This window comes from Lucilia sericata, unplaced genomic scaffold (assembly GCF_015586225.1).
Source record: "Lucilia sericata isolate MDLA Ls3-8-SP2 unplaced genomic scaffold, ASM1558622v1 Contig000997F_arrow, whole genome shotgun sequence".
NCBI classification, from domain to species: domain Eukaryota; kingdom Metazoa; phylum Arthropoda; class Insecta; order Diptera; family Calliphoridae; genus Lucilia; species Lucilia sericata.
The window spans coordinates 48,084-72,398 of record NW_023994979.1 but is presented as its reverse complement, the minus strand read 5'-3'; the positions used below and the strand labels follow the sequence as shown (position 1 = coordinate 72,398).

General features: G+C 32.3%; 1 pseudogene; it reads left to right on the top strand.

Annotated features, from left to right (window-relative positions):
• LOC119609517 overlaps nt 1-24,315 on the top strand; it is a 100,496-nt pseudogene that overhangs the window by 28,102 nt on the left and 48,079 nt on the right.

Below are 24,315 nucleotides of genomic sequence, written 5' to 3'. Positions count from 1 at the left end.
ACTATGACTAGACTATGACTAGACTATGACTAGACTATGACTAGACTATGACTAGACTATGACTAGACTATGACTAGACTATGACTAGACTATGACTAGACTATGACTAGACTATGACTAGACTATGACTAGACTATGACTAGACTATGACTAGACTATGACTAGACTATGACTACTATGACTAGACTATGACTAGACTATGACTAGACTATGACTAGACTATGACTAACTATGACTAGACTATGACTAGACTATGACTAGACTATGACTAGACTATGACTAGACTATGACTAGACTATGACTAGACTATGACTAGACTATGACTAGACTATGACTAGACTATGACTAGACTATGACTAGACTATGACTAGACTATGACTAGACTATGACTAGACTATGACTATGACTAGACTATGACTAGACTATGACTAGACTATGACTAGACTATGACTAGACTATGACTAGACTATGACTAGACTATGACTAGACTATGACTAGACTATGACTAGACTATGACTAGACTATGACTAGACTATGACTAGACTATGACTAGACTATGACTAGACTATGACTAGACTATGACTAGACTATGACTAACTATGACTAGACTATGACTAGACTATGACTAGACTATGACTAGACTATGACTAGACTATGACTAGACTATGACTAGACTATGACTAGACTATGACTAGACTATGACTAGACTATGACTAGACTATGACTAGACTATGACTAGACTATGACTAGACTATGACTAGACTATGACTAGACTATGACTAGACTATGACTAGACTATGACTAGACTATGACTAGACTATGACTAGACTATGACTAGACTATGACTAGACTATTGGGTGATCATTTTCTCTTGCAAACTATTCAGAATTTGGATTTACTCTCTGAGTCAAAGTTGTGGCTCTTGTCATACGGGACACCAGTTGTGAACATATAAATTCAATAAAATCTTCATGTTCAAGACCAAAAACGTATCAAAAAAACTTAAAAAAATATTTCCTTTACTTTCAAGTGGTTCTCTATATTAGGCGTATACTTCATATTTTTAATGTCAGTAAATTATTAACACGTATACGTACAGGTGTCGTTAATAAAAGCAGTACAATTGCACCATATAAAAATTTGCACTTAAAATTAAAAAAATATGATGGATTTTTTTTTAATTTTATGTGATCACAATTTTTATTCTGTATGACAAGAGCAACAACATACAATGACATCTAGGAAATATTTAAAAAAATATAAAATATTAATATTCTGAAAGTAATGAATGAATCATATGTGTGTTTTATATATAAATATTTAAAGTTCTATTTTAAATTTTTCTAATGTTATTGATTAAAAATTCTTAACTCAAGCAGTTCCTAATATTTATGTTCCCTTTTTTCTTCTTTTCTCTTTACAGTTTGCCTAGCAGGTTTTAATGAAAAGAGACTGTTACATGATCTATTAGATACATACAATACACTAGAACGTCCGGTTTTAAATGAATCGGATCCATTACAATTAGTTTTGGTTTAACTTTAATGCAAATAATTGATGTGGTAAGTACAACAAAAAAAAAGATAGCTCTTAACGCATATTAGCAACATAAACGCCAATGAAACTGAAATATTTAAATCAAAATAGCATTGGCAAAAATTGAAATATATCCTACCAATAATCCCTTGAAAAATATACGTTTATGTATGAATTTCGTTAACTGATACAAATTAAATGTGATTTGCAATACAAATGTTGTATTATTATTAATAAAGAGAAACATTAAAAAACAAGTAGATAATCCCATTTAAATACATAAAGCATTTTACTTCATTCCATACCTTTTCCTTTAATTTCATTACAAGGAGAATATTAAATAAATTTTAATACATACACTCACTCACTACACAGGCTGTGCATACATATTTTTGAGAGCATTTATATTTACTGTATTTTGTTAACAATAAACAGCTTAAAAGTATGCTATATATATGAAAATGTAATAAATTTCATTATACAAGCAAAAAGCTTTAAAATATACTACAACGAAATGAATTAAACATATGCCTATAAGTATGCTTTAAATATTATCAAATATGTTAAGTAGATAGATAGTTGAAGGGCTGATGTATGGACGATAAATGAACATGATTTAAGTACTGGAGATTAATGTATAGACGTGTCAAAGGAAATCGCTATTTGAGAATATAAGTTGCCGGTTTAGATGGAATAATCTGAAGATATTTGCTACCAAGGCATTAACTATTATTTTACTTAATATTTAATAAAATTTTAATAAACGTTTCTCTTTCAAATTAGCGAACTGCACTACTTTTTGCCTTAAATTTTTAATCGTTTCATAAAATTCTAAATAAAAAGTAAAAGTGAATTCATACTTTTTTTTGCTGGCATAAATAAAATTATATTTAAACACGTTTCAGCCTCATAATGAAAAGCTTTCACTTTCTAGTCCCACATATTTTTTTTTTTTTCATATATAACACGATGAATACCGAAAGCACCAGAGGAACATTTCTAAGGAATAGTAACAGAAACTCAAACCTTTCAAGTCAGTCTCTTTATGTTGAAGGCAAAAGAAAAGATATGAAAAAAAAAAATAAATAACTGCAAAATAAAACATTTTATGCATGAAAAACAGTATTATAGTGTCAACATGCTCCATATCCATACATCAACATATAAATACATTTTTTTTTTTGTCCAACTTACAGAAAGAGTGACATAAATATGTGAAAAACTTGTTAACATCCAGGTCCTGTATTCTTTATTATTTTCTGCTTTATATACGTATTTTTTTTAATGTTTTTCAACTTCGTCTCTATATAGTATATGAAAGGATGAGAAATGATAGTCCTTTTTATTTATACAGCATACAAGTTTAACATGTTTTATATGATTTTATATCAATTCTATTTTTTAAGTTTTTTTAATATTTTGAATTTAAGCGAGCGACTATGTGTGTACGTGTATGTATATGTGAATTCCATAACAACCTCAATTCATAATAAATTGCATAACCTAAAAAATGAAAAGAGGACCAGGACCAAAAGGAACGTAAAGCAAACATTTAAAAATGTTTTGGGAGTTTTAACAATATGAGCTGTCGAAGCACATATTTCTAGTTCTGTTCCAGTTCTGTTCTAGTTCTGATCTAGTTCTGTTCTAGTTCTAGTTCTGTTCTAGTTCTGTTCTAGTTCTGTTCTAGTTCTGTTCTAGTTCTGTTCTAGTTCTGTTCTAGTTCTGTTCTAGTTCTGTTCTAGTTCTGTTCTAGTTCTGTTCTAGTTCTGTTCTAGTTCTGTTCTAGTTCTGTTCTAGTTCTGTTCTAGTTGTGTTCTAGTTCTGTTCTAGTTCTGTTCTAGTTCTGTTCTAGTTCTGTTCTAGTTCTGTTCTAGTTCTGTTCTAGTTCTGTTCTAGTTCTGTCCTAGTTCTGTTCTAGTTCTGTTCTGGTTCTGTTCTAGTTCTGTTCTAGTTCTGTTCTAGTTCTGTTCTAGTTCTGTTCTAGTTCTGTTCTAGTTCTGTTCTAGTTCTGTTCTAGTTCTGTTCTAGTTCTGTTCTAGTTCTGTTCTAGTTCTGTTCTAGTTCTGTTCTAGTTCTGTTCTAGTTCTGTTCTAGTTCTGTTCTAGTTCTGTTCTAGTTCTGTTCTAGTTCTGTTCTAGTTCTGTTCTAGTTCTGTTCTAGTTCTGTTCTAGTTCTGTTCTAGTTCTGTTCTAGTTCTGTTCTAGTTTCTTTTCTAGTTCTGTTCTAGTTCTGTTCTAGTTCTGTTCTAGTTCTGTTCTAGTTCTGTTCTAGTTCTGTTCTAGTTCTGTTCTAGTTCTGTTCTAGTTCTGTTCTAGTTCTGTTCTAGTTCTGTTCTAGTTCTGTTCTAGTTCTGTTCTAGTTCTGTTCTAGTTCTGTTCTAGTTCTGTTCTAGTTCTGTTCTAGTTCTGTTCTAGTTCTGTTCTAGTTCTGTTCTAGTTCTGTTCTAGTTCTGTTCTAGTTCTGTTCTAGTTCTGTTCTAGTTCTGTTCTAGTTCTGTTCTAGTTCTGTTCTAGTTCTGTTCTAGTTCTGTTCTAGTTCTGTTCTAGTTCTGTTCTAGTTCTGTTCTAGTTCTGTTCTAGTTCTGTTCTAGTTCTGTTCTAGTTCTGTTCTAGTTCTGTTCTAGTTCTGTTCTAGTTCTGTTCTAGTTCTGTTCTAGTTCTGTTCTAGTTCTGTTCTAGTTCTGTTCTAGTTCTGTTCTAGTTCTGTTCTAGTTCTGTTCTAGTTCTGTTCTAGTTCTGTTCTAGTTCTGTTCTAGTTCTGTTCTAGTTCTGTTCTAGTTCTGTTCTAGTTCTGTTCTAGTTCTGTTCTAGTTCTGTTCTAGTTCTGTTCTAGTTCTGTTCTAGTTCTGTTCTAGTTCTGTTCTAGTTCCGTTCTAGTTCTGTTTTAGTTCTGTTCTAGTTCCGTTCTAGTTCAGTTCTAGTTCAGTTCTAGTTCAGTTCTAGTTCAGTTCTAGTTCAGTTCTAGTTCAGTTCTAGTTCTGTTCTAGTTCTGTTCTAGTTCTGTTCTAGTTCTGTTCTAGTTTTGTTCTAGTTCTGTTCTAGTTCTGTTCTAGTTCTGTTCTAGTTTTGTTCTAGTTCTGTTCTAGTTCTGTTCTAGTTCTGTTCTAGTTCTGTTCTAGTTCTGTTCTAATTCTGTTCTAATTCTGTTCTACTGTTCTAGTTCTGTTCTGTTCTATTCTACTGTTCTAGTTCTGTTCTAGTTCTGTTCTAGTTCTGTTCTAGTTCTGTTCTAGTTCTGTTCTAGTTCTGTTCTAGTTCTGTTCTAGTTCTGTTCTAGTTCTGTTCTAGTTCTGTTCTAGTTCTGTTCTAGTTCTGTTCTAGTTCTGTTCTAGTTCTGTTCTAGTTCTGTTCTAGTTCTGTTCTAGTTCTGTTCTAGTTCTGTTCTAGTTCTGTTCTAGTTCTGTTCTAGTTCTGTTCTAGTTCTGTTCTAGTTCTGTTCTAGTTCTGTTCTAGTTCTGTTCTAGTTCTGTTCTAGTTCTGTTCTAGTTCTGTTCTAGTTTTGTTCTAGTTCTGTTCTAGTTCTGTTCTAGTTCTGTTCTAGTTCTGTTCTAGTTCTAGTTCTGTTCTAGTTCTGTTCTAGTTCTGTTCTAGTTCTGTTCTAGTTCTGTTCTAGTTCTGTTCTAGTTCTGTTCTAGTTCTGTTCTAGTTCTGTTCTAGTTCTGTTCTAGTTCTGTTCTAGTTCTGTTCTAGTTCAGTTCTAGTTCGTTCTAGTTCTGTTCTAGTTTGTTCTAGTTCTGTTCTAGTTCTGTTCAGTTCTGTTCTAGTTCTACTGTTCTAGTTCTGTTCTAGTTCTGTTCTAGTTCTGTTCTAGTTCTGTTCTAGTTCTGTTCTAGTTCTGTTCTAGTTCTGTTCTAGTTCTGTTCTAGTTCTGTTCTAGTTCTGTTCTAGTCTGTTCTGTTCTAGTTCTGTTCTAGTTCTGTTCTAGTTCTGTTCTAGTTCTGTTCTAGTTCTGTTCTAGTTCTGTTCTAGTTCTGTTCTAGTTCTGTTCTAGTTCTGTTCTAGTTCTGTTCTAGTTCTGTTCTAGTTCCGTTCTAGTTCTGTTCTAGTTCTGTTCTAGTTCTGTTCTAGTTCTGTTCTAGTTCTGTTCTAGTTCTGTTCTAGTTCTGTTCTAGTTCTGTTCTAGTTCTGTTTAGTTCTGTTCTAGTTCTGTTCTAGTTCTGTTCTAGTTCTGTTCTAGTTCAGTTCTAGTTCAGTTCTAGTTCTGTTCTAGTTTTGTTCTAGTTCTGTTCTAGTTCTGTTCTAGTTCTGTTCTAGTTCTGTTCTAGTTCTGTTCTAGTTCTGTTCTAGTTCTGTTCTAGTTCTGTTCTAGTTCTGTTTCTAGTTCTGTTCTAGTTCTGTTCTAGTTCTGTTCTAGTTTGTTCTAGTTCTGTTCTAGTTCTGTTCTAGTTCTGTTCTAGTTCTGTTCTAGTTCTGTTCTAGTTCTGTTCTAGTTCTGTTCTAGTTCTGTTCTAGTTCTGTTCTAGTTCTGTTCTAGTTCTGTTCTAGTTCTGTCTAGTTCTGTTCTAGTTCTGTTCTAGTTCTTTCTAGTTCTGTTCTAGTTCTGTTCTAGTTCTGTTCTAGTTCTGTTCTAGTTCTGTTCTAGTTCTGTTCTAGTTCTGTTCTAGTTCTGTTCTAGTTCTGTTCTAGTTCTGTTCTAGTTCTGTTCTAGTTCTGTTCTAGTTCTGTTCTAGTTCTGTTCTAGTTCTGTTCTAGTTCTGTTCTAGTTCTGTTCTAGTTCTGTTCTAGTTCTGTTCTAGTTCTGTTCTAGTTCTGTTCTAGTTCGTTCTAGTTCTGTTTAGTTCTGTTCTAGTTCTGTTTTAGTTCTGTTCTAGTTCCGTTCTAGTTCAGTTCTAGTTCAGTTCTAGTTCAGTTCTAGTTCAGTTCTAGTTCAGTTCTAGTTCAGTTCTAGTTCAGTTCTAGTTCTGTTCTAGTTCTGTTCTAGTTCTGTTCTAGTTCTGTTCTAGTTTTGTTCTAGTTCTGTTCTAGTTCTGTTCTAGTTCTGTTCTAGTTTGTTCTAGTTCTGTTCTAGTTCTGTTCTAGTTCTGTTCTAGTTCTGTTCTAATTCTGTTCTAATTCTGTTCTACTGTTCTAGTTCTGTTCAAGTTCTGTTCTACTGTTCTAGTTCTGTTCTAGTTCTGTTCTAGTTCTGTTCTAGTTCTGTTCTAGTTCTGTTCTAGTTCTGTTCTAGTTCTGTTCTAGTTCTGTTCTAGTTCTGTTCTAGTTCCGTTCTAGTTGTTCTAGTTCTGTTCTAGTTCTGTTCTAGTTCTGTTCTAGTTCTGTTCTAGTTCTGTTCTAGTTCTGTTAGTTCTGTTCTAGTTCTGTTCTAGTTCTGTTCTAGTTCTGTTCTAGTTCTGTTCTAGTTCTGTTCTAGTTCTGTTCTAGTTCTGTTCTAGTTCTGTTCTAGTTCTGTTCTAGTTCTGTTCTAGTTCTGTTCTAGTTCTGTTCTAGTTCTGTTCTAGTTCTGTTCTAGTTCTGTTCTAGTTCTGTTCTAGTTCTGTTCTAGTTCTGTTCTAGTCTGTTCTAGTTCTGTTCTAGTTCTGTTCTAGTTCTGTTCTAGTTCTGTTCTAGTTCTGTTCTAGTTCTGTTCTAGTTCTGTTCTAGTTCTGTTCTAGTTCTGTTCTAGTTCTGTTCTAGTTCTGTTCTTGTTCTGTTCTAGTTCTGTTCTAGTTCTGTTCTAGTTCTGTTCTAGTTCTGTTCTAGTTCTGTTCTAGTTCTGTTCTAGTTCTGTTCTAGTTCTGTTCTAGTTCTGTTCTAGTTCTGTTCTAGTTCTGTTCTAGTTCTGTTCTAGTTCTGTTCTAGTTCTGTTCTAGTTCTGTTCTAGTTCTGTTCTAGTTCGTTCTAGTTCTGTTCTAGTTCTGTTCTAGTTCTGTTCTAGTTCTGTTCTAGTTCTGTTCTAGTTCTGTTCTAGTTTTCTAGTTCTGTTCTAGTTCTGTTCTAGTTCTGTTCTAGTTCTTTCTAGTTCTGTTCTAGTTCTGTTCTAGTTCTGTTCTTGTTGCTAGTTCTGTTCTAGTTCTGTTCTAGTTCTGTTCTAGTTCTGTTCTAGTTTGTTCTAGTTCTGTTCTAGTTCTGTTCTAGTTCTGTTCTAGTTTCTGTTCTAGTTCTGTTCTAGTTCTGTTCTAGTTCTGTTCTAGTTCTGTTCTAGTTCTGTTCTAGTTCTGTTCTAGTGCTGTTCTAGTTTCTGTTCTAGTTCTGGTTCTAGTTTCTAGTTCTGTACTAGTTTCCTGTTCTAGTTCTGTTCTAGTTTCTAGTTTCTAGTTCTGTTCTAGTTCTGTTCTAGTTCTGTTCTAGTTCTGTTTCTAGTTCTGTTCTAGTTCTTGTCTAGTTCCTTTCTAGTTCTGTTCTAGTTCTGTTCTAGTTCTGTTCTAGTTCTTTTCTAGTTCTTGTTCTAGTTCTGTTCTAGTTCTGTTCTAGTTCTGTTCTAGTTCTGTTCTAGTTCTGTTCTAGTTCTGTTCTAGTTCTGTTCTAGGTTCTGTTCTAGTTCTGTTCTAGTTCTGTTCTAGTTCTGTTCTAGTTCTGTTCTAGTTCTGTTCTAGTTCTGTTCTAGTTCTGTTCTAGTTCTGTTCTAGTTCTGTTCTAGTTCTGTTCTAGTTCTGTTCTAGTTCTGTTCTAGTTCTAGTTCTAGTTCTGTTCTAGTTCTGTTCTAGTTCTCTTCTTGTTCTTTTCGAGTTTTGTTCCATTTCTTGTCTGTTCCAGATGCACTAATCTCTGTCCTTTTCTGCAAAGATATTTAAAAACGAACTCTTGTACATTCCCATTTTTATTATTTCATTCTGAAACACTTTCATTTCACCTTTTTTTGCTTTCTTCCTTTTGTATAGCTGAATGATTGTGAGCTAGTATGTCCAGTCTTTATACAGCTCTCCTATTTCCTTTTTTCCTCACAATATGGGTTAAATCAACAAACAATTCTATGGGATGCAATAAATGTTTAAATTACAAATATGTGTGCCGCTGTGTGTTTGGGTATGTATGTGTGTGTGAATGTTTAAATTGTATACATATGATGGTTGCATTTAGATCAAAACCTGCATACCAACGCATACACAAAGAGACAAACAAATCTACGAAACTTACTTAAACAAACATTGACACACACATATGTATGCTCATATGTGTGAATTTATTGTGTGAAATGGTGTTTTTAAAAGCCTAAAAGTATACTATATGTATGTTTCTTGTCTTGTATTTTTTTTTCTGTGTATTTTTATATGTTATGCGTCGTTGCTGGTGTGTTTGTATTTTAAGTCATATGTATGTGACTGTTTTTGTACAATTGCTACATTTAACTGAATGTTTAACATTTGTGTGTTTATTTTCGTTTTGTATGGCGCTGTTGAGCTTTAATGAAAAAAATGTCATTTGATACGAAATGAAAATTTGTATGGGGATTTAAATTGAATTCACCCCAAAAACAACATGAGAAGTAGTCTTTTTTTGAGAAAGTTTTAATCAAGGATTAAATTTCAGTTATATAAAATACTACTAGGAAGGAAATAAATTATGCCAAACAAAAGCGTCTGGCTTAATCAGATAAATTTCTATAATAACAGACAAACAAGGCTTATACCAAAGAGCTGGGTAATTTATATGTTAGTTCATTAATGATCAGCAACTGTTAAAGTTGGTGAATGCTAATCATACTTCTTATGGTCAACAGTTTATACATTTTCAAAATATTCAAAAGCAACAGGGGTTTGCAAAACTTAAACATTTACAAATCATTTAAAAATGCGTAACAAAATCTATCAATCTACTTAAATATTGTCACATTTTATCAAAAAAAAAAATCCAAACAAAAACTTCTCTATAATATTTAACTTTGAAAAACGATTGATTAACCCAAATTCATTTTTAAGTAGAAACGCACATATACACACAAACCAACATTTTATTCTCGTATAGCATCAGCATCGTATGTCTCGCCATTTTTACACATCATTGATTAAAGTTAAAATCAAAATGTAAAATTGAAATTAATTGACTTGAATGACACTTCCTTAAACTGAAAACATTTATGTGTTTAAGAAGCAATACACAAGCTTTAGGGGTAGGATGAATGGCAAATAGACAGCAAGTGAGGATATAAACGAACGATAAGAAGTTTTAAGTGCAAAGACACATTTCAAAATGATAATAATGATGATGGCAAAGCAATCAGGCATTAAAAAAAAACTAGAAGAAGATGATGGTGTTGATGATATCGATGCTTTTATGAAGCATATGACGACAGAGTTTATGGCATAAGATGTTTGATGCAAAAAAAAATTTTAAATTATTTTTTCCAAATATGTTTTTGAGCCAAGCATGATTGCTGGTATTTCTAAACGTTTAAAAAACTTGTGAAGTTTTGTTTAACTTAATGGATTTTTTGCAAAAACTTTGTTAAAAACTGACCGTAAATTAAATTAACGACTATGTTGTTCACTTAACTATACATTTACTGACTAGACTAGACCAGACCAGACCAGACCAGACCAGACCAGACCAGACCAGACCAGACCAGACCAGACCAGACCAGACCAGACCAGACCAGACCAGACTATGACTAGACTTTGGCTAGACTATGACTAGACTATGACTAGACTATGACTAGACTATGACTAGACTATGACTAGACTATGACTAGACTATGACTAGACTATGACTAGAATATGACTAGACTATGACTAGACTATGACTAGACTATGACTAGACTATGACTAGACTATGACTAGACTATGACTAGACTATGACTAGACTATGACTAGACTATGACTAGACTATGACTAGACTATGACTAGACTATGACTAGACTATGACTAGACTATGACTAGACTATGACTAGACTATGACTACTAGACTATGACTAGACATGACTAGACTATGACTAGACTATGACTAGACTATGACTAGACTATGACTAGACTATGACTAGACTATGACTAGACTATGACTAATGACTAGACTATGACTAGACTATGACTAGACTATGACTAGACTATGACTAGACTATGACTAGACTATGACTAGACTATGACTAGACTATGACTAGACTATGACTAGACTATGACTAGACTATGACTAGACTATGACTAGACTATGACTAGACTATGACTAGACTATGACTAGACTATGACTAGACTATGACTAGACTATGACTAGACTATGACTAGACTATGACTAGACTATGACTAGACTATGACTAGACTATGACTAGACTATGACTAGACTATGACTAGACTATGACTAGACTATGACTAGACTATGACTAGACTATGACGACTATGACTAGACTATGACTAGACTATGACTAGACTATGACTAGACTATGACTAGACTATGACTAGACTATGACTAGACTATGACTAGACTATGACTAGACTATGACTAGACTATGACTAGACTATGACTAGACTATGACTAGACTAGACTAGACTATGACTAGACTATAGACTAGACTATAGACTAGACTATAGACTAGACTATAGACTAGAATAGACTAGACTATAGACTAGACTATAGACTAGACTATAGACTAGACTATAGACTAGACTATAGACTAGACTATAGACTAGACTATAGACTAGACTAGACTATAGACTAGACTATAGACTAGACTATGACTAGACTATAGACTAGACTATAGTCTAGACTATGACTAGCTATGACTAGACTATGACTAGACTATGACTAGACTATGACTAGACTATGACTAGACTATGACTAGACTATGACTAGACTATGACTAGACTATGACTAGACTATGACTAGACTATGACTAGACTATGACTAGACTATGACTAGACTATAGACTATAGACTATAGACTAGACTATAGACTAGACTATAGACTAGACTATAGACTAGACTATAGACTAGACTATAGACTAGACTATAGACTAGACTATAGACTAACTATAGACTAGACTATAGACTAGACTATAGACTAGACTATAGACTAGACTATAGACTAGACTATAGACTAGACTATAGACTAGACTATAGACTAGACTATAGACTAGACTATAGACTAGACTATAGACTAGACTATAGACTAGACTATAGACTAGACTATAGACTAGACTAATAGACTAGACGATAGACTAGACTATAGACTAGACTATAGACTAGACTATAGACTAGACTATAGACTAGACTATAGACTAGACTATAGACTAGACTATAGACTAACTAGACTATAGACTACTAGACTTTAGACTATAGACTAGACTTTAGACTACACTATAGACAAGACTATAGACTAGACTATAGACTACACTATAGACTAGACTATAGACTAGACTATAGACTAGACTATAGATTAGACTATAGACTACACAATAGACTAGACTATGGACTGGACTAGACAAAGGACTAGACTTTAGACTACACAATATACTAGACTATAGACTTTTGCTTAATATTTTACGCATTAGGTTACAAACCTAAAAATTTCATTGCCCAATTTTAATTTTAACAAATACACAGCATTCAAACTTATACATGTAAATGTTAAGCCTTTTACACTCTATTCACCATACTGCGGATGAAAAACCAATTAGTTTAGGCAATTGTTACTAACATCATCAACAAATAAAATCTAAAAGCAAATGGTTTTTTTTTTGGAATGGCTTTTATTAACGCACCGTTTTTTCTGTGATTTAAAAACGAATAAGAGCCAGAGAGCTATATGGGTATAAAATACCAATTTAATGTTTTTTTCTTTTTGTTTTCTCCAACAAAAGGAATTCATTAAAAGCAATTTGTTGTTGTCGAGTTGTTTTTAATACAGGTGATTTTCAAACTAAATTGCATTTAGTTTAATGCACTAGAATTTTAACAATGTAAATATTTATTCAGGCATGGAAAGGTTCTATGAATTTAATTAAGTAAAAAGAGGATTATTTAGAAAGCAAAAGGTTATAAAGTAATTTATTGTGAAAAAAAAACTAAAGCATATCTTTGAGGCTGTTAGTTGTAAGGGTGATTAGTAGTAGCAGTAAAATATATTTTCTGTATTTTTGAGCAAATTTCCAATAACATTTAAACTTTATTTTAGAGAATCTCTTAAACTTTCCACAATACAAAGTATTCAATAGGTGCTGCATGGCAATTCCAATCATGTTTATTGTAACAACAATAAAAAATCATACTCCCTGTGCCTTAAGGTATATTTGCACTCAATGCAATTGTATAATAAAAAATATATTTATATATCACACATAAAATATAAAAGAAAGGAAATAAAAAAAAACAACGTAACTCAAATATTGACACTTAATGCAGTATTAAATAAAATTCAGTATTAAAAAATATTCACTCAATTCTTGCTATTGTTCGAAATTTAGAAACATTTTTTTGTTCTTTTTCATTTTTATTTTTTGTGACAAGATTCTTTCTAGTTTGTTTAATAAACTCTACAGTGACAACTGTCAAGTTCATTTTGACACATTGACTTTTGTCGCACAAACAAAAATATTCAACTGTTAAAAAATTGTCAGTTATCTTGAAAAACAACAAGAATTTTATATGAAAAAACTATAGAAAAAGAATGTAATAAATAGTAAAGTGTAAGTTAACAAAAACAAAAAAACGACAACGAACCCAACCAACCATCAGAGTAAACTGCCTTAGGTTAGTTAATAAATTTTTTCAAATTTATTTTGTCATGTTTGTTAGCGTATGAACAGCTTATAAATAATATAGAATTTATCTAGTAAAACTGTCAGAAACTATTAAAAATGATGAGAAAATTTTGAGGTTTAACTTCAGGCGCTGGATTAAACAGTTTTAATAATATGAAAAGCTCAAAATCTTAACAAACTATATTTTCAAAAAAAAATTAAATATATATTACTCTTCAGTAGCCGCAGTTATATCTAGACAAATATAATTGTACATTTAATTACAATTTTAAAACACATCATTTAAGGCTGCTAATAAAAAATTGTCAAGATAATCATAAATTTTCTCTCTTCAAATAAATTACAAAAATTTTATTTAAATGATCTGTAGTTTTGCAATACGAATTGTCAAAATACCGACAAAAATTAAAAATCAATCAATTGTAGTTCATAGTCGAGCATAGAGTCTGGTTTATAGTGTAGTCATTAGTCCAGTTGATAATATAATTTATAATCGAGTCTATTATATAGCCGATAGTCTAGTCGTGAGACTAGTGAATAGCCCAGAAATTTATCAACTCAATATTCTAATCTATAGTCTAGCAAAAGTCAAGTGTCTAGTCTAGTCAATAATCTATTCAATAGTGTAGTCAATAGTCTAGTCAATAGTCCAGTCTAGTCAATAGTATAGTCAGTTGTCTAGACAAAAGTATTGTCAATAATCTAGCGAATAGTCTCGTCAATAGTGAGGTCAATAGTGTAGTCAATGCTCTAGTCAATAGTTTAGTCAATAGTCTGGTCAAGAGTCTAGTCAATAGTCTAGCCAATAGGCCTAGTCAATATTATATGCTCTAGTCAATAGTCTAGTCAATAGTCTAATCAATAGTCTAGTCAATAGTCTAGTCAATAGTCTATTCAATAGTATAGTCAATAGTCTAGTCAATAGTCTAGTCAATAGCCTAGTCAGTAGTCTAGTCAATGGTCTAGTCAGTAATCTAGTCTAGTCAATATTCTAGTTAATAGCCTAGTCTGTCAATGGTCTAGTCAGTAATCTAGTCAATAGTCTAGTCAATACTCTTGTCAATACTCTAGTCAGTACTCTAGTCATGGTCTAGTCAGTAATCTAGTCAATAGTCTAGTCAATATTCTGACCAATAGTCTAGCCAATAGTCTAATCAATAGTCTAGTCAATAGTCTAGTCAATAGTCTAGTCAATAGTCTAGTCAATAGTCTAGTCAATAGTCTAGTCAATAGTCTAGTCAATAGTCTAGTCAATACTGACCAATAGTCTAATCAATAGTCTAATCAATAGTCTAGTCAATAGTCTAGTCAATAGTCTAGTCAATAGTCTAGTCAATAGTCTAGTCAAAAGTCTAGTCAATAGTCTAGTCAATGGTTAAGTCAATAGTCTTGTCAAAAGTCTAGTCAATAGTCGAGTAGATAGTCCAGTCAGAAGTCTAGTCAATACCTAGTCAATTGTTTAGTCAGTAGTCTAGCCAACAGTCTAGTCAGCAGTGTAGTCAATAGTCTAGTCAATGTCTGGTCAATAGTCCAGTCAATGGTCTTGTCATAGTCTAGACTAATCATAGTCTGGTCATAGTCCGTCAATGGTCTAGTCATAGTCTAGTCTAGTCTAGTCATAGTCTAGTCATAGTCTAGTCATAGTCTAGTCATAGTCATAGTCTAGTCATAGTCTAGTCATAGTCTAGTCATAGTCTAGTCATAGTCTAGTCATAGTCTAGTCATAGTCTAGTCATAGTCTAGTCATAGTCTAGTCATAGTCGTCATGTCATAGTCTAGTCATAGTCTAGTCATAGTCTAGTCATAGTCTAGTCATAGTCTAGTCATAGTCTAGTCATAGTCTAGTCATAGTCTAGTCATAGTCTAGTCATAGTCTAGTCATAGTCTAGTCATAGTCTAGTCATAGTCTAGTCATAGTCTAGTCATAGTCTAGTCATAGTCTAGTCATAGTCTAGTCATAGTCTAGTCATAGTCTAGTCATAGTCTAGTCATAGTCTAGTCATAGTCTAGTCATAGTCTAGTCATAGTCTAGTCATAGTCTAGTCATAGTCTAGTCATAGTCTAGTCATAGTCTAGTCATAGTCTAGTCATAGTCTAGTCATAGTCTAGTCATAGTCTAGTCATGTCTAGTCATAGTCTAGTCTAGTCTAGTCGTAGTCTATCAGTCTAGTCTAGTATATTTTGTCTATATACATTAGGGAAATTTATGTATGTCTTTCGCTTTTGGCTTCCTTCAAAATATTACTGTTATATTTTCTCAAATTTCCAAAAAAAGGTGTTGACATGTTACATACTTTATTAATACTCCCACTTTTATGTAACCCACCACTTAACGGCCCACATATGTCTACAGTAATGTACATATAAACAAGATATTTTGTTTTAAAATATTTCAACAAACCATTAACATTATAACTTTGCTTAAAAATATTTTTTTGTTATTCTTTAAATAACATTTTACATTTATAAGAAAAATATTTTTAGAAATATAAAACCTGCAAACCAATCCCCGAGTTTTCATTAATGAATTTAATAAAAATTTTGCAGCACGCCACATAATTTTTGCATGAACAACCAGAAACTGTGCAGCAGGTTATAGTAGCGTTACAAAATTCAGAAAAAAAGGAAAATTTTGTTTTAAAAATTGGTTTTGTTTTATTCACCACCTCTATGCATGTGACATTTTTTCTCTAGATTTTAATCTATGTGATGGTTAGATTTTAGTTTTTTAAACATATTTGCCTACACTTAGGCTGCGACAGTTTAAATTTGTTCACAAACATAATGTTTGTGTGATGTAGTGGTTGCTTGGTTAGTGTTTGGTTTAACTGTAACATGCAAACGAATATTACTACATATTCACATACATACATCGTTCATACAGTAACTATGGACAATTATGTTTATGCTTGTTTTAACATTTATTGTACATGTTCAAAGTGTAAACATATTCATGACCCCACCTGTCCACTGTAATGGTGGTTTTATGAGTAGTTTTGTGCTGTTCGTGTGTATGTGTGATAAAGCGCCAAAGGAAGGAGCAACGAATAGCCACGGACCTCAAACAGAAGGTAAACAGGAAATGTTGCAACTGTTACAAGCAATGCAATGCTATAATTTATTACTGTGGCATGTATGAATTAATTACATTTTGGATGCAGTTTTTTCTTTTGTTTGCGTATTTAATTCTGAAGTATTTCTTATGGGAGGTGAAATTGGCGGTATATGTTTGGACACATTTAATGAAACAAAAGAAATGAAATGCAAAAGGAATTTGGATATAAGTATAAGTTCAGTTCTAGTTCAGTTCGTCAGTTCTAGTTCAGTTTCTAGTTCAGTTCTAGTTAGTTCTAGTTCAGTTCTAGTTCAGTTCTAGTTCAGTTCTAGTTCAGTTCTAGTTCAGTCTAGTTCAGTTCTAGTTCAGTTCTAGTTCAGTTCTAGTTCAGTTCTAGTTCAGTTCTAGTTCAGTTCTAGTTCAGTTCTAGTTCAGTTAGTCAGTTCTAGTTCAGTTCTAGTTCAGTTCTAGTTCAGTTCTAGTTCAGTTCTAGTTCAGTTCTAGTTCAGTTCTAGTTCAGTTCTAGTTCAGTTCTAGTTCAGTTCTAGTTCAGTTCTAGTTCAGTTCTAGTTCAGTTCTAGTTCAGTTCTAGTTCAGTTCTAGTTCAGTTCTAGTTCAGTTCTAGTTCAGTTCTAGTTCAGTTCTAGTTCAGTTCTAGTTCAGTTCTAGTTCAGTTCTAGTTCAGTTCTAGTTCAGTTCTAGTTCAGTTCTAGTTCAGTTCTAGTTCAGTTCTAGTTCAGTTCTAGTTCAGTTCTAGTTCAGTTCTAGTTCAGTTCTAGTTCAGTTCTAGTTCAGTTCTAGTTCAGTTCTAGTTCAGTTCTAGTTCAGTTCTAGTTCAGTTCTAGTTCAGTTCTAGTTCAGTTCTAGTTCAGTTCTAGTTCAGTTCTAGTTCAGTTCTAGTTCAGTTCTAGTTCAGTTCTAGTTCAGTTCTAGTTCAGTTCTAGTTCAGTTCTAGTTCAGTTCTAGTTCAGTTCTAGTTCAGTTCTAGTTCAGTTCTAGTTCAGTTCTAGTTCAGTTCTAGTTTAGTTCTAGTTCAGTTCTTGTTCAGTTCTAGTTCAGTTCTAGTTCAGTTCTAGTTCAGTTCTAGTTCAGTTCTAGTTCAGTTCTAGTTCAGTTCTAGTTCAGTTCTAGTTCAGTTCTAGTTCAGTTCTAGTTCTAGTTCAGTTCTAGTTCAGTTCTAGTTCAGTTCTAGTTCAGTTCTAGTTCAGTTCTAGTTCAGTTCTAGTTCAGTTTCTAGTTCAGTTCTAGTTCAGTTCTAGTTCAGTTCTAGTTCAGTTCTAGTTCAGTTCTAGTTCAGTTCTAGTTCAGTTCTAGTTCAGTTCTAGTTCAGTTCTAGTTCAGTTCTAGTTCAGTTCTAGTTCAGTTCTAGTTCAGTTCTAGTTCAGTTCTAGTTCAGTTTCTAGTTCAGTTTAGTTCAGTTCTAGTTCAGTTCTAGTTCAGTTCTAGTTCAGTTCTAGTTCAGTTCTAGTTCAGTTCTAGTTCAGTTCTAGTTCAGTTCTAGTTCAGTTCTAGTTCAGTTCTAGTTCAGTTCTAGTTCAGTTCTAGTTCAGTTCTAGTTCAGTTCTATCTAGCTCAGTTCTAGTCAGTTTCTAGTTCAGTTCTAGTTCAGTTCTAGTTCAGTTCTAGTTCAGTTCTAGTTCAGTTCTAGTTCAGTTCTAGTTCAGTTCTAGTTCAGTTCTAGTTCAGTTCTAGTTCAGTTCTAGTTCAGTTCTAGTTCAGTTCTAGTTCAGTTCTAGTTCAGTTCTAGTTCAGTTCTAGTTCAGTTCTAGTTCAGTTCTAGTTCAGTTCTAGTTCAGCTAGTTCTTCTAGTTCAGTTCTAGTTCAGTTCTAGTTCAGTTCTAGTTCAGTTCTAGTTCAGTTCTAGTTCAGTTCTAGTTCAGTTCTAGTTCAGTTCTAGTTCAGTTCTAGTTCAGTTCTAGTTCAGTTCTAGTTCAGTTCTAGTTCAGTTCTAGTTCAGTTCTAGTTCAGTTCTAGTTCAGTTCTAGTTCAGTTCTAGTTCAGTTCTAGTTCAGTTCTAGTTCAGTTCTAGTTCAGTTCTAGTTCAGTTCTAGTTCAGTTCTAGTTCAGTTCTAGTTCAGTTCTAGTTCAGTTCTAGTTTCAGTTCTAGTTCAGTTCTAGTTCAGTTCTAGTTCAGTTCTAGTTCAGTTCTAGTTCAGTTCTAGTTCAGTTCTAGTTCAGTTCTAGTTCAGTTCTAGTTCAGTTCTAGTTCATTCTAGTTCAGTTCTAGTTCAGTTCTAGTTCAGTTCTAGTTCAGTTTCTAGTTCAGTTCTAGTTCAGTTCTAGTCAGTTCTAGTTCAGTTCTATTCAGTTCTAGTTCAGTTCTAGTTCAGTTCTAGTTCAGTTCTAGTTCAGTTCTAGTTCAGTTCTAGTTCAGTTCTAGTTTCAGTTTCTAGTTCAGTTCTAGTTCAGTTCTAGTTCAGTTTCTATTCAGTTCTAGTTCAGTTTCTAGTTCAGTTCTAGTTCAGTTCTAGTTTAGTTCCTTTTCATTTCTAGTTCTGTTGTAGTTTATTTTTATTTTATCTTTCAATATTATCAAATTCCAAAGAATTATGTAATTTTAACTATTTTATCTTCTTTTGATTAATATCTTCTACTTATTTTCTTTTGAATGTCTTTTTTTTACTTTCCATTATTCCTTATTATCCCTTTCTATATATTCTTGCATTAAAATCAATTGCAGTAGCTTTCATTTGCAACGTTTTCTTTTCTTGTCTCAGCTATTATTAACTATGCTGTATGTTTTAACAATACGGTCCTCTTTTAACTTTATTACTCATTATCTTTTGGGTCATTGTTAATAAATTCTGTTTAAGCTGCCTATAATTGGTAATTAAATTGGTTGGCTTATTAAAATTGATTGGAGAGGGGGAAGATAAACTTAAAGAGCTGATTATAAGAATGAAGATATTGTGAAGTGGTAGAGAAAAAAAGTTAACAAAGATGAAATTGATATTAGTTGGTTAAAAGAAAATTGATATATATTAAGTACAATTGCAACGAGAGAGACAACTCATGACATGTCATTGGTATTAGTTTTAAGGTTATTTAAACCCTAAAAAATATGCTATATTATTTTTTGTTAGATTGAAACATATGTCACTCTGACCAGATTTCTCAAATCAATTTAACTCTTATTTACAGCAAGCTCCCCAAAAGTTGGGGGTGAATAACCACAAATAGTTGATCGTCTTTTTCCACAAATTACTACTCTACCAATAGACAATGATTCCATAGAGCAAACATTTATCTATCTCAAGATGATGACATGTTTCTTCAACCAAATGTTGATGCTGATGATGATGACGATGATTTTCTTTACGGTTTGAACTCTGTGGCTGACAGACAACTCTTTCACAAAATAAGTTTTGCCTTAAACAATATATTAGCTCTTGTTTTTGTTTCATTGTGGCAGTAAAGTCTAAAAGAAAAAAAAAAAACGATAAAAAGTTTACAAAATAAAAACCACATTTCAAAAACACTCAATTCAATTTCTTTCATTGTTTGTTTGTTTTTGTCCTCCCTCTTGCTTCAAAACTTAAGTTGTAAAATTGTGGAAAAAAGAAGAAAACAATCAAATGCTGTGGTTTTTATTTATACACAACGGAAATCACTTATATTTGGTACTTTTTTCAATTTTCCTCAATTCATTTATTTGTTTTTGTACAAAAGAAAATACTTACTATACCTCATGCAATATATATATACAGCAAAAAGAATTGCATCATTTCCTTTATTGTATATAAAACATTGTTTCTCTTTTTACAAACTACTTGCAACAAAACCCATGTCACTGTAACTAAAACACCGAGTAATGACTTGTTTAAAAAAACAGAAACGAAATGAACAAACAAAAACAAAGCCACTAAATGTATTACCTTTTTTTTCACAAACCCAAATAAATATTTGTCCCCTCCATTTTTGTGGTTGATTTAAGCAAAAAACCCAAAACATGTAGCATATATTTTGGGTTGTATGTTGGTTGTTTAAGCTTGCATACACACCAGGTTGGCGAGAGTATAACAATGAAATAACACTATTATTACTTACAATTTTCATGTTGCAATAACAGAAACAATTGATGGCAAAAAAAAAACACGACAAAAGCAAATCAGTAATATTTTATTGATGTAGTAATCAGCGGAAAACAATAATAACAATACACACACGTCTGTGTTGTTTACATACAGGATATGGGTTTTTAAAGGGATTTTAGGGATATATTAAATATTTAAAAAAATAAAGAGGAAATGTTGTAGAATTTAAATATTAATCTTTATATATAATGATTATGAAGACAAAATGAAGGTAAGAAGGTGTAAATGAGTTTTAAATTAGTTATATTTCACACTTAATTGAACTAGAACTGAACTAGAACTGAACTAGAACTGAACTAGAACTGAACTAGAACTGAACTAGAACTGAACTAGAACTGAACTAGAACTGAACTAGAACTGAACTAAAACTGAACTAGAACTGAACTTGAACTGAACTAAAACTGAACTAGAACTGAACTAGAACTGAACTAGAACTGAACCTAGAACTGAACTAGAACTGAACTAGAACTGAACTAGAACTGAACTAGAACTGAACTAGAACTGAACTAGAACTGACTAGAACTGAACTAGAACTGAACTAGAACTGAACTAGAACTGAACTAGAAACTGAACTAGAACTGAACTAGAACTCAACTAGAACTGAACTAGAACTGAACTAGAAACTGAACTAGAACTGAACTAGAACTGAACTAGAACTGACTAACTGAACTAGAACTGAACTAGAACTGAACTAGAACTGAACTAGAACTGAACTAGAACTGAACTAGAACTGAACTAGAACTGAACTAGAACTGAACTAGAACTGAACTAGAACTGAACTAGAACTGAACTAGAACTGAACTAGAACTGAACTAGAACTGAACTAGAACTGAACTAGAACTGAACTAGAACTGAACTAGAACTGAACTAGAACTGAACTAGAACTGAACTAGAACTGACTAGAACTGAACTAGAACTGAACTAGAACTGACTAGAACTGAACTAGAACTGAACTAGAACTGAACTAGAACTGAAACTAGAACTGAACTAGAAACTGAACTAGAACTGAACTAGAACTGAACTAGAACTGAAACTAGAACTGAACTAGAACTGAACTAGAACTGAACTAGAACTGAACTAGAACTGAACTAGAACTGAACTAGAACTGAACTAGAACTGAACTAGAACTGAACTAGAACTGAACTAGAACTGAACTAGAACTGAACTAGAACTGAACTAGAACTGAACTAGACTGAACTAGACTGAACTAGAACTGAACTAGAACTGAAACTAGAACTGAACTAGAACTGACTAGAACTGAAACTAGAACGGAACTAGAACTGAACTAGAACTGAACTAGAACTGAACTAGAACTGAACTAGAACTGAACTAGAACTGAACTAGAACTGAACTAGAACTGAACTAGAACTGAACTAGAACTGACTACTGACTGAACTGAACTGGAACTGAACTGGAACTGAACTAGAACTGAACTAGAACTGAACTAGAACTAAACTAGAACTGAACTAGAACTGAACTAGAACTGAACTAGAACTGAACTAGAACTAAACTAGAACTGAACTAGAACTGAACTAGAACTGAACTAGAACTGAACTAGAACTGAACTAGAACTGAACTAGAACTGAGCTAGAACAATTACGTCATAAACTTGAATATAAAAAATTTAATTTATTTTCTTAATGTTGATCTTTAGCAACAAAACCATTTACCGTTAATGTAATATTAAGCATTATAAAAGTTAACATATAAAAGTTATACACAATCTCTCAACAAGTTTTTAATAAAATATTTGCTTTTAATAACAAATATCTAATAGAATCATAAACATTTAATAAACACAAATAAAAACAAAAGCAATTGTTTCTGGAGCACATTAAAGACGAATTACTTAAACATTGCATATCTCAATGGTTAAGCAAAGCAGCATAAATAAAGCATACTTTAACGCAGTATTACAAATGTTAATGTTTCTTTTTTGTTAAGCAAAGATTAACTTATTTTAGAAGAATATACTTTTTGTATACATTTTGTGACAAATATTTGGAAACTTTTTTTTTTACATTTTAGATAGTTTAATAACTTTGTGCCACATTTTTTTTCCATAAAGAAATACTAAAAATTCTCATTTACTAAAGAAATTTGTTAAAGAATTTTAATTGCAAATTGTGCAGCTCAAAAATTACTCCTAAAAGTATGCACTAAAATTGTCTTTAACTAAATAACTAAAAGTATGCTTTAGGTAGGATGGCCAAAGCAAGTACATATTATTTTAGTTGTAGCATATTATTTAAATACTCTTAAACTTCACATTCCGTAAGTGTTTAACACAAGTTTTTTTTTCTGTTTTAGCAATTGAAATATTTAGAGGTCTTCTTCCTTTTATAGGTTTTTTGTCATGGTTGTTATTATTATTTCATGGCACTACTTTTCAAATTCTTTTAGACAAACATAAATCTGTTATAATCTTTAGACATTATAAATATGTTTTTTAGTATTTTTTAATATAAATCCGATTCCTTAATAGTTGCATTGAGCTTTATTTTCAGGTGTCTGCTACGAGTTGAGTACTTATGACGAGGATGATTTAATGTTAAAACTAAATATATATTGCATATGCAAATATGCAAAAAGTTCAAAGAGATTATAGGGGTATTATTGTAGAAACAGTAGTTGAGCAGGAACAACAGCCAAAACGTTGTTTCTGTTGAAGCTGCAACAGGGTGAATACAGTGCACAACCAAATCTCTAAATTGTTAATACCTATAGGACTTTTTCCTAAGCAATTTCTTAAACTTATCATGTTTTTACAAACTACTTCTGTTAGTTTGCAACGTTCATACCTAAATACAACCACGATTTCTCTTTGCATCCATATATAAATATTTTAATGTATAGTTATTTAAGGAAATGATTTGCATATGAATTTCATAAATATTTCAATTTGTAGTACATTGGTCTTTGAATCATCTTCTGCAGCTTCCATCTCCCTTTTAAATTGTACGAGTACTAAAACTATAACAACTTCATTCACATAAACATAGTATACTGCCAAGCAGATCTATACATAAGGTTAGTTGTAGTATTTATACAACTATTTATACTCCAACCCACACACACACACACTTGAGTATGTTTTAACTATAAACTGCAATTGATATGTAAATCTCTTCCTACATATGTATGTGTATTTCTAAAACCCACATATTTCACTCCCTTTTACATACCAACACCAGTACAAACACACTTATTCATTTACTATTTCGCTTTTGTGCTGAGGATGATAATGATGAATATTTAGACTATAAATGGAATTGATAAGTAGAAAAGTTTTACTTTAGTAAGAATTTTTTTTTTTTCATCCCTTTTGCATTACCAATACCAATAAGTTGTATTTAAAAGATTATATTATACTTCTAAGTGTTTCTGGTGGTTAAGAATATTATATTTTAAAGTTGAAGGTCTAAAACAAAAGTACAATTAAAGAATAGAAGTTGTAAAGTATGGAGTCGAAAGCTTTATTATTTATACTTGAATCTAAAACTAAAACAGTATGGAACAGCACTAGAAGAGAACTAGAAGATAACTAAAAGAGAACTAGAAGAGAACTAGAAGAGAACTAGAACAGAACTAGAAGAGAACTAGAACAGAACTATAACAGCACTATAACAGAACTAGAACAGAACTAGTACATAACAAGAACAGAACTAGAACTAGAACAGAACTAGAACATAACTAGAATAGAACTAGAACAGAACTAGAACAGAACTGCAACAGAACTAGAACAGAACTAGAACTAGAACAGAACTAAAACAGAACTAGAACAGAACTAGAATAGAACTAGAACAGAACTAGAACAGAACTAGAACAGAAGTAGAACAAGAAGAAGAACAGAACTAGAAGTAGAACAGAACTAGAACAGTACAGAACAGAACTAGAACAGAACTAGAACAGAACTAGAACTAAGAACTAGAACATAACTAGAACAGAACTAGAGCAGAACTAGAACAGAACTAGAAACTAGAACAGAACTAGAACAGAACTAGAACAGAACTAGAACAGAACTAG